At 42.5% G+C, this 11786-nt stretch overlaps 1 long non-coding RNA gene across 1 annotated transcript; it reads left to right on the plus strand.

The window, feature by feature from the left end:
* The first annotated feature begins 207 nt into the window (after nt 1–207).
* On the plus strand, nt 208–7359 carry LOC115093290. The gene is made up of 3 exons (XR_003857268.1): nt 208–302; nt 453–525; nt 6170–7359. It is a non-coding gene; the product is annotated as an uncharacterized LOC115093290 (long non-coding RNA).
* Nucleotides 7360–11786: the final 4427 nt, after the last annotated feature.

An 11786-nucleotide genomic window follows, 5' to 3' on the forward strand; every position in this document is an offset into this window, starting at 1 on the left:
AAAACCACAAGCCCTTCCTGTTTTTTTTCCTAAAATATTTTTTATTGATTTATAATTGGCTTACTTGATCGGTCGTTGATGTCACCAACCAATCAGAAGGTGGTATAATGTTTGCCATAAAAATGATTTGTCCTACATGAAGGCTTGTCAATGAGAGACAGAGTAAGGAGGCAGGCTTCCCTCCTAGCAAATAAAGAAGCTGAGGCAGGCTGTGGACAGTTATACCGAGCTGCTGCTCTATTTATTTCTTCCCCCTGAGCAAAGGAGCTTTAGGACATCTGCCCAGCACTTTTGAGGTCCAGGTACAGTATTTAAACGAATCAACAATGACTTGAGTACTGTTTATGAAAGCAGGCCAGCTCCATTGTACAATTTTAGTGTTTTGTTTTTAATTGTATTAAGAGCAAAGTGATCTATAACTATTCTGTTGTTTCTTTTTTTATATACTACAGGTATCTGGTTTGATCGAAGAATCAAAAGTTCCTAGGAGAGGAAGCAGCTGACACGTCGCAGTAAGAGAACAGTGTGAGATGCACTTCTCTTTTTGTATGGCTTTATTTTAGTCATATATATTTTTTATAAAGTCTTGTAAATAGAAAATCCATATACTCAAAATTTGAGAAGTACCAGAGCAAGGATGAGCCTTTTGGTGTGTCTTATAAGAAGAAATGGAACTAGTAGCAGGAATACTAGATAGCTCAGTAATGGAACCTTTGGAGGTAATTTTCAGAGGAGTTATTCACGTAATTGTAATATACCAATGTAGCAATTTTCAAAAGCCATTTACCCATGTAAAGTGCACTGACGTGTGTATAACCTATAGGCAATTCGGTGGGATATATTGCAGTAATTTAATTTCAAAAGCCCACTTACACAGGTAGGCTGTTCGAACAAGCCTTTCCCGAACCTAACTGAAGCACCGCAATAATTACTGAGTGACTCACAGCACAATGTAAATAATCGCTCATCCCACTGTTAAGTTACTCTAGCTTTGTCTTCTTCTTCCCCCAGTTCTAGCACCCTTGTTTTATTGTAACTTTTTTGCTCCTCTCCACTTGTTTAATGCTCAAGGCTTTTACACCCCCTGTTAACTGTAAACCAGCATGATATGATTGTATCATGAATGCCGGTATAGAAAAGCTCTAAATAAATAAATAAATAAATAAATAAAGGTGTAAAACCCAGTTTTAAGAAGGTAAATGCTTTTTTAAATTACTCCCAAAATGTATAGGTCACTGATTCCAATGCAGCTCAGATTGGTGGCAAGTAAAAGTCTTTACCCTCTGAAAGCTGTTTAGTGCCAAGTGTCAAACTGGTTGATTGCCATGGTCCTATCTGGAATGGAAAATTATCCACATCACTATAGAACGACCAACAAATGTTGGGACTAATCAGTAGGGATGTGCAGAGCAAAAGTTTAAGTTCATATGTCCATAAGTCGAAAGGGGGTCCCATTTGCGGTCAATATGGACATATGGAGAATTCCATAATTTGAGCCTATGTCCATACGTGCAAATAAAAATTTAAACCCCTCACCCTCCTTAATCCCCCCCCAAAGACTTACTACAACTCCCTGGTGATCCAGCGAGGAGTGAGGACACCATTTCTGAAATCCTTTGCGAGGAGCACGTGACGTCGGCGCCATGTCGGAGTGACGCGGCGTCACGTGATTCCCCGCGGGTTCGCTCCGGAATCCTCGTTGCACCCAAAAGGAATTTTTGGCCAGCTTGGGGGGGTCAGGAGGCCCCCCCAAGCTGGCCAAAAGTTCCTTTTGGGCCGAACGAGCATCCCGGCGCGAACCCGCGGGGAATCACGTGACGCCGCGTCACTCCAACGTGGCGCCGACGTCACGTGCTCCTCGCAAAGGATTTCAGAAATGGCGTCCTCACTCCTCGCTGGATCACCAGGGAGTTGTGGTAAGTCTTTGGGGGGGGGATTAAGGAAGGTGAGGGGTTTAAATTTTTATTTTGGATCAACAATCGCGATTTCCAACGTATTCAACATAGCTATGTTGAATAAGTTGGAAATCCGATCGTTTACGTCTCATCACTTTTTTAAGTTAAAAAAAAAAAAAGTAGCGTTTTACATTTAAGTTCAAAACGAATGCACACCCCTACTAATCAGCCCTCTTTTTGTCAGTCATAGCAAAGACATTAAAAACTGTACAGTCATGAGAGTGAAATCACCCTCTCCCCTCTCTCAAACTGAGTTGACACACATTAGCAGAGTAGCACAAGACACTTGCATTACCATTGCCTGTGCTGTAACCGTTCTTTGGATAAATAGAGAGAACTTCATTTTCCAGTGCTATTAGTATTGATTTCCAAGCAAACATTTCACCAGAATATTCTACTAGATAAAAAATGGAAGCAACTAATCAAAGGCATTCTGACTACCAACTGCTAGCAATGATTTTACATCTTTGCTAGTTTTTAAATCTGGGGTCAAAAGCATAAATAAAGGAATGGGAGAAATCCCAGTTTAGCTGAGAAATGCAGGCTTTGATTGGAATTTTTTCTGTTTCCTGGCATAGCAATTAGGAGTCAGGAGTAATAGCAGATATAACTTAGAATTAAAGGAGCTGAGCACACAGAATGCTTTTAACATCAAAATGTTACTAACAGCATTAGTAGTAAGGTTGAAATTACCACACTCTAACATACCTTAATGTGAGCATTACCTAACGCTCTTGTTGTATTTGTGCTGCTTGCATGCATGTTAGTATTACTGAATGTTAACAGCAACACAAATGCAAGTGATCCACCATGAAAAGATTATGCAGATGCCCTCATTAGATATTAATGTTGAATGTAGTATCCAGCTTTAATGCCTAAGAAGTTTAGATGGTAACTTTCAAACTGGCGCATGGGCGAGCATTGGTGCTCATTAGGGATGTGAATCATTTTTTGACGATTTAAAACAATTGTCAGATATATTTTAAATCGTCAAAAACTGTTAGAGCCGCGATACAATAGCAATTCCCCTGATTTATCGTCAAAAAATCGTAAATCGGGGGAGGGTGGGAAAACCGGCACACCAAAACAACCCTAAAACCCACCCCGACCCTTTCAAACAAATCCCCCACCCTCCCGAACCCCCCCAAAATGTTTTAAATTACCTGGGGTCCAGTGGGGGGGTCCCGGCATGGGAGGGGGGGAGGGCGGGAAAACCGGCACACCAAAACAACCCTAAAACCCACCCTGACCCTTTCAAACAAATCCCCCACCCTCCCGAACCCCCCCAAAATGTTTTAAATTACCTGGGGTCCAGTGGGGGGGGGGGGGGTCCTGGCACGATCTCCCGCTCTCGGGCCACAGCTGCGTTAATAGAAATGGCGCCGGCCCTTTGCCCTTACCATATGACAGGGCAAAGGTAGCGCCGGTGCCATTTTGGTTCCTGGCTCCCGACATCATGCATGCAGGAGATCGCTCCCGGACCCCCGCTGGACCCCCAGGGACTTTTGGCCAGCTTGGGGGGGCCTCCTGACCCCCCCACGAGACTTGCCAAAAGTTCAGCGGGGGTCCGGGAGCGACCTCCTGCACGCGGGCCGTATTGCCAATATTCAAAATGGCGCTGGCACTACTTTTGCCCACCAGCAGCACTTCTTGGCTCTAGACAAAAACAGAAGTGCAGAGCATGGGAGTAAGCATGCTGCTGAATGAGAGGGGAAAAGACTAGAGCCACAGTAAGGATGAATGCTGTAGCAGTTTCTTGGGTTGTAGCACCTAATATGGAACCCAACATTGTGTAATTATAGCTTGGGTTATTTTTCTCTATATGCATCACCTTGCACTTATCCACATTAAATTTCATCTGCCATTTGGATGCCCAATTTTCCAGTCTCACAAGGTCTTCCTGCAATTTATCACAATCTGCTTGTGATTTAACTACTCTGAACAATTTTGTATCATCTGCAAATTTGATTACTTCACTCGTCGTATTTATTTCCAGATCATTTATAAATATATTGAAAAGTAAGGTCCCAATACAGATCCCTGAGGCACTCCACTGGCCACTCCCTTCCACTGAGAAAATTGTCCATTTAATCCTACTCTGTTTCCTGTCTTTTAGCCAGTTTGCAATCCACGAAAGGACATCGCCACCTATTCCATGACTTTTTACTTTTCCTAGAAGCCTCTCATGAGGAACTTTGTCAAACGCCTTCTGAAAATTCAAGTATACTACATCTACCGGTTCACCTTTATCCACATGTTTATTAACTCCTTCAAAAATGTGAAGCAGATTTGTGAGGCAAGACTTGCCTTGGGTAAAGCCATGCTGACTTTGTTCCATTAAACCATGTCTTTCTATATGTTCTGTGATTTTGATGTTTAGAACACTTTCCACTATTTTTCCTGGCACTGAAGTCAGTCTAACTGGTCTGTAGTTTCCCGGATCACCCCTGGAGCCCTTTTTAAATATTGGGGTTACATTTGCTATCCTTCAGTCTTCAGGTACAATGGATGATTTTAATGATAGGTTACAAATTTTTACTAATAGATCTGAAATTTCATTTTTTAGTTCATTCAGAACTCTGGGGTGTATTCCATCCAGTCCAGGTGATTTACTACTCTTCAGTTTGTCAATCAGCTCTACCACATACTCTTTATGTTTATAAAAGATAATTTATGCATGTACAGATACAGAACATGCTATTTACGTGCTTAGGGGCGGATTTTCAGAGCCCTGCTCGCGTAAATCCGCCCAAAACCGGGCAGATTTACGCGAGCAGAACATAGGCTTCCCGGCCCTGCGCGCCGGGAAGCCTATTTTACATAGGCCTCCCGGCGCGCGCAGAGCCCCGGGACTCGCGTAAGTCCCGGGGTTCTCCGAGGGGGCGTGTCGGGGGCGTGTCGGGGGCGTGTCGGGGGCGTGCCGGCAGCGTTTTGGGGGCGGGTACGGGGGCATGGCTACGGCCCGGGGCGGTCCGGGGGCGTGGCCGCGCCCTCCGTACCCGCCCCCAGGTCGCGGCCCGTCGCGCAGGAGGCCCGCTCGCGCGCGGGGATTTACGCCTCTCTCCGGGAGGCGTAAATCCCCCGACAAAGGTAAGGGGGGGGTTTAGACAGGGCCGGGCGGGTGGGTTAGGTAGGGGAAGGGAGGGGAAGGTGAGGGGAGGGCAAAGGAAAGTTCCCTCCGAGGCCGCTCCGATTTCGGAGCGGCCTCGGAGGGAACGGGGGTAGGCTGCGCGGCTCGGCGCACGCCGGCTATACAAAATCCATAGCCTTGCGCGCACCGATCCAGGTTTTTAGCAGATACGCGCAGCTCCGCGCGTATCTACTAAAATCCAGCGTACTTTTGTTTGCGCCTGGAGCGCAAACAAAAGTAGGCTATTCGCGCGCCTTTTAAAATCCGCCCCATACAGTATATACTATTTTTATGCATGGAACCCCTTTGAAAATGTTCTCAATAGATTTGCAAATACACAACTGTAGTGTTGTTGACTCCCCAACCAAACCCTGCCTCTGATCCCACCTACTTTTCCTGTGGGACAAAGTATGCACATTGCTGAACCCCATGCATACTTTTATCCGCATTCTAGTGAGCAATTTTAGACAGCCCTTTCACGCAGGTGAATAGCCATTTATTGTATATAAGTAAATGGCTTTTGAATGTTGCCCTTATAAAATTTAAACATCTAACCTAGGAAGGATCAAATGTATAAGTTCATGGTATTTTTTTTCTCAGGGTATAACAGAACAATATGAGGGATACCTTTAGTATAACAATATAACAAAAGAATGGAATGGATATTAATTATGAATATGTAATAGAAAGGACACATTATAAACAGTGTGCATGTGAAATTATGGGACTGATATTTATAGCATGAATGTGTAACAGGAGAATGGAGTGGATCATAATTTGTTTCTGTATTGTAGGGACTTTCATTTTCAGCTATTTTATTTTTCCCCAAAATGTATCTGTGTTTGTTTTTGTTTTGTTATAACAAATACATGTGGGAGCAAAATCACTGATTTTCTCGTGTTTGCATTTATTTTCATAAACACTAAAAAATTCCCAGAAAAAACAAAATAATATCTGAAAATGAAGGTTTTATGTATTTGCAAGAGACATGAAAACCAGAGGTATGATACTGAAATAAAAAAAACAAACTGAGGAACAATGCAAAGAGACTATGATTTAAATTGTGATTTTATGTATTTTACAGGTAGTGGTACTGATATCATCAAGTCAGTATGGGAAATATCCAAAAAAAAGAGTTTGATACTACAGAAACTCCTGCAGCTAAAAACACAGACTGGATGTCTTCAGTTCCAGATGAAAAGCTACTCTCTGAACTGTCCATTCCTGGCACCAACCGGTCTATGTCTTTGTTTGGTGGAATTGGAAGTATATTTCAGTGTCAGACCTGGAGCCTCAGCTCACAGTATGAAGCTGGGATTCGATTTGTTGATCTACGTTGTAGGCATTACTATGACAAACTGGCTCTCCACCATGGGGAGAAATTCTTATACTGTCATTTGAAACAGGTGTGGTATGACACCATTAATTTCTTGCGTGAGCATCCAAAAGAAACAATCCTTATGCATATAAAGGAAGAGTATAAAGCTTCCCATAACACAGGGAAATTCTGTGACCTAGTATCTGCTTACATGAAAGATGTTGGAAGCTCCTGGTTCTGGGAATTCTCTGATATACCCACCCTTGGCCAAGCTAGAGGAAAGATTGTCATATTACAGGATTTTGATGGTCCTGTTATGGGAATCCCCTATACTAACTTATGTGTGGTTGATGAGTATCATGTACCATCATTACATGATATAAGTTGGAAATGGTCCACTGTTGAAGGTAATTTAAATTCAGCTGAAACTGGTAATTCTGATAAAATATATCTGACCTATAGTTCAGGTGCCAGTTCAGATGTCTTTCCTAGTGCAGTGGCTGAGAAGATAAACTATGATCTGTATGCTTATCTGGAGAACAAAGAGAAAAAAACCAGATTGGGAATCTTGGTTATGGATTTCCCAGGTGTTGAACTAGTTAAAAAAATTACATCCTGCAATTAGGTTCAGTAATTAAATCAAAGCAGTAACTTCATCAAACATGTAGTATAGAATTCCAGCAATTTAAGAAATCTCTGTACCAGATATGTTGTTATTTTTCAGTGCTGTTTGATAGGCTGTGAAACATTGATTTTGTACCCTTTGATCTTTATTATGGGGCATGCCAGTGATATCACAGTATCGACAGAGAACTAAGGACTTGATTCACCCAGATTTCTTTTGGCCTCTGAAGGACAAATAAGAAAGATGTCCTGAATAAGTAACAATCACAAAAGCAGATATTCAGAAGATATTTGTGAAAAAAAAAGTTTTGCCAAAATAAAGATATTAAGAGAGCATAGAAAAAACCTGCATAGGTGGTCCTTTCATTTTTTCACACATACATGCCTACTTATATTTATTTAACTAAATACATACTCACCTTTTATTCACATCCAGGAACCCTCAGATCTGAATATATTGGTACCTGCTTGAAGCTGGAGAAAATCTGGGTTGGGACATTAGGGGTGTGCATTCGTTTTGAACTTAAATGTAAAACACAACTTTTTTTTTTTTTTTAACTTAAAAAAGTGATGAGGCGAAAACGATCGGATTTCCAACTTATTCAACATAGCTATGTTGAATACGTTGGAAATCGCGATTGTTGATCCTAAATAAAAATTTAAACCCCTCACCCTCCTTAATCCCCCCCCCCCCAAGACTTACCACAACTCCCTGGTAGTCCAGCGGGGAGTCAGGACGCCATTTCTGAACTCCTTTGCGAGGAGCACGTGACGTCGGCGTCACGTCGGAGTGACGCAGCGTCACGTGATTCCCCGCGGGTTCGCTCCGGGACCCTCGTTGGACCCAAAAGGAACTTTTGGCCAGCTTGGGGGGGTAAGGAGGCCCCCCCAAGCTGGCCAAAAGTTGTGCACTTATCCACATTAAATTTCATCTGCCATTTCGATGCCCAATTTTCCAGTCTCACAAGGTCTTTCTGCAATTCATCACAATCTGCTTGTGATTTAACTACTCGGAACAATTTTGTATCATCTGCAAATTTGATTACTTCACTCATCATATTTCTTTCCAGATCATATATAAATATATTGAAAAGTAAGAGTCCCAATACAGATCCCTGAGGCACTCCACTGCCCACTCCCTTCCACTGAGAAAATTGTCCATTTAATCCTACTCTCTGTTTCCTGCCTTTTAACCAGTTTGTAATCCACGAAAGGACATCACCACCTATCCCATGACTTTTTACTTTTCCTAGAAGCCTCTCATGAGGAACTTTGTCAAACGCCTTCTGAAAATTCAAGTACACTACATCTACATCTTTATCCACATGTTTATTAACTCCTTCAAAAAACTGAAGCAGATTTGTGAGGCAAGACTTGCCTTGGGTAAAGCCATGCTAACTTTGTTCCATTAAACCATGTGTTTCTATATGTTCTGTGATTTTGATGTTTAGAACACTTTCCACTAGTTTTCCTGGCACTGACGTCAGGCTAACTGGTCAGTAGTTTCCCAGATTGCCCCTGGAGCCCTTTATAAATATTGGGGTTACATTAGCTATCCTCCAGTCTTCAGGTACAATGGATGATTTTAATGATAGGTTACAAATTTTTACTAATAGGTTTGAAATTTCATTTTTTAGTTCCTTCAGAACTCTGGGGTATATACCTACTAGTCCAGGTGATTTACTACTCTTCAGTTAGTCATTCAGGCCTACCACTTCTTCTAGGTTCACTGTGATTTGGTTCAGCCTTACCCAGTAGATACATATGGGGAGCTCTATTCCCTGTTGAAATCCCTAATAATTGTTAATGAATCTGTTCTCTGGAAACTTTTCTAAACCTTTTTTAAAATCATTATACCACTAGACTTGACCACAAGGAAGGAAGAGGAAAGAAGACTGGAGCAGAATTGAGGTGAAGCATGGAGGAAGAGAAAAATAGTGTTGAATGGGGTTTGGGTCAGAGCAGAGGTTGTACCCACCAAGAAAGATATTCACTTATCATGTATTCCTGTCCATTGCACATAAAGAAATGTTTTGGGGGAATGGGGGAAGATGACGAAATACATAGTGAATCCATTATACCCCTGTGAAGTTATTTCTGAAAGTAAAGAAGGTTTTAAGAAATTTTGAGGTCTAAATTCAGCCACTATCCAACTGAGCAAGTTAGCCAGATAAACATATCCAGCTAACTCAGCCAGAATATTCAGCAGCCTGGCCTCACCACAGAATATACCCAGCTATTTAACAGTTAGCAATTCGTCTTTCAGTGGATGCTGCATTTTAACTGCTATTGTTTACAGAAGGAGAAAACCGATCAGAGGCAGTCCCTGAAAATGCTGATTGCATCTGTGGAGAAAGTATTGGAGTTTCATCCATTTCCATCCATTCTCTCTTAAGGTAAAACAGCGGACTCAAGAGTGCACGGAGGAGAGAGAGGAAGCTTTGTGTGATAATAAACGCATTTTACAGTGTGTTCCGTACCCCTGGTTAACCGGCCACACAGGACTTAAAGTTTGCATCTTTCAACTCGTGCAAGTATTATGATACAACGTTGGCTTGCACGAGGGAACGGGAACGCGCGGACTCTGATACACAAAACATGGATGTAAAGTGTAAATCCACCAAATATGCAGGCTCTCCTGTCCATGTTCAGTCAGCAAAGAAAAGGCAGTATTATTATACTATTCGTCTTTCAGTGGATGCTGCATTTTAACTGCTATTGTCTTAATCTACCTCGTTTCAGGCCTTTCTTTGTCTTCAAAGGCAATATGTAGTAGCACCTCATGAGAATGACAGGGATTGCTCTGCTTGTTCATTGTTCATTGTTCAGCAGGTCCGAAAGGGCTCGGAATGGTCGGAGGACCATTCACATTCCAACATCATCTGTTGTTGGCATTGGGAGCTTGCAGGCCTGGCTGAGGGTCAGACGATAGCCATGATGAGACATGCCGTCAACCCTCGGTTTGATCCTGGATCTGTCTGGGGTTGGGCTGAGGCCCATGGGCACACTAAAAAAAACCCTCACGTAACAGAATGCAAGGCCTTTAGAGGCCGTCCGTCTCGACAAAATGCAAGGCCTTTTGAGGCAGCTCACGTAACAATTGTTTGTGGTTCTCTGTCATTTTGTTTTCTGTTTGTGGCTGGATGCCTGGAATGCCCTGGTGAAGACTAAAACTGTGAAGGACTTCTAAGGGACATGGGATAAACAACACTGTAGATTCCTAAAGGCTAGAGGATGGGAATAAATAAAAAAGCTTGGGGGTAACCTGCACGGAGCGGTAGTTACTACCTTGGAAAGCTTGCTGGCAGACTGGATGGACCATTTTGGTCTTTTTCTGCCAGCATTACTATGTTACTATGTGTTGTACATGTTACATTGTGAACAGATGAAGACAGAGTTTACTGACTATTGGAAAGTGCAATGAATAAACATATTGCCTTTGAAGACAAAGAAAGGCCTGAAACGAGGTAGATTAAGACAATAGCAGTTAAAAATGCAGCATCCACTGAAAGACGAATAGCATAAGAATACTGCATTTTCTTTGCTGACTGAACATGGACAGGAGAGCCTGAATATTTGGTGGATTTACACTTTACGTCCATGTTTCACCAGCTTCTCTCACACGCTGCCACTGAATCAGGGATAATAAATGAAGGAGAATCAATGGATAGTTTGGTACTGCTCAAAAACCTGTAATGATGTGGATTATCATGTCTTTGTAGCAAAAGGGGCATTGTTTTTCCTTCCCCACCCATTACTTTTCACATTGCCAAAGGGTGACACACAGCTATCTTTTACATTATAGAACTCTACACTCTTTTGTCAGTATCCTACCAAGGAAACCTAGAGGTCTGGACTCTACTCTCTTATCAGTGTTGGTGGCATGTCATTTCAGAAAGGGTAGAGAAAGGCACATTCCATGTTCTGAGCTTGGAAAAAGAAACCCATAACCCGTCCCTGGGTGGCCTGGAACCACCAACCTTTCAGTTAACAGCCAAATGTGATAACCAATTGCGCCACAGAGACAGCTTGATATGGCTACCTGCATTGCATTCTCTCTCCAGTTGTTGTCCATCATATGCACTTTCTCCTTGAATAACACCATGCATATGTGTGTGACTTACAAGATTTTGAGATGTTGGAATGCGCACCATGTTGAGCTACGTATTGTCCAGGAAAGAGCGGTAGAAGGATCAGTGTACATCTTTTGTGTATCAGAGTCTGCGCGTTCCCGTTCCCTCGTGCAAACAAACGTTGCATCATAATGCTTGCACGAGTTGAAAGATACAAACTTCAAGTCCTGTGTGGCTGGTTAGCTCAGCAGGATAGAGCATGGTGCTAATAATGCCAAAGCCATGGGTTTGACCCCCATACTAGCCAGTTTCTTCCTTCTTTATAAGGTTACTGCCAGTTTTGTTGGAAGCTACAAGAGCAGCAGGGCCTAAATATAGTTTCTGACACCGGATTGGAATAGCAAACCAACAACATCATGTAGATTAAGGAATAGCTTAATCCCTTCAGTGTTTGCCTGTTGTCTGAATATTTGTACCATACTTTAAAAGATGCCTTAATTTGCATAACTAAGAAAAGAAAATTATTCCTTACCTGCTAATTTTCGTTCCTGTAGTACATAGGATCAGTCCAGACCGTGGGTTATGTCCCCCGTCCAGCAGATGGAGTCAGAGCAAACTTCCGAGGGTGCTGACATATAAGCAGGTGCACCCTCCAGGGATCCTCAGTATCGAGAATATCAAAGCCC

Source organism: Rhinatrema bivittatum, chromosome 6, assembly GCF_901001135.1.
Source record: "Rhinatrema bivittatum chromosome 6, aRhiBiv1.1, whole genome shotgun sequence".
Taxonomy (NCBI): domain Eukaryota; kingdom Metazoa; phylum Chordata; class Amphibia; order Gymnophiona; family Rhinatrematidae; genus Rhinatrema; species Rhinatrema bivittatum.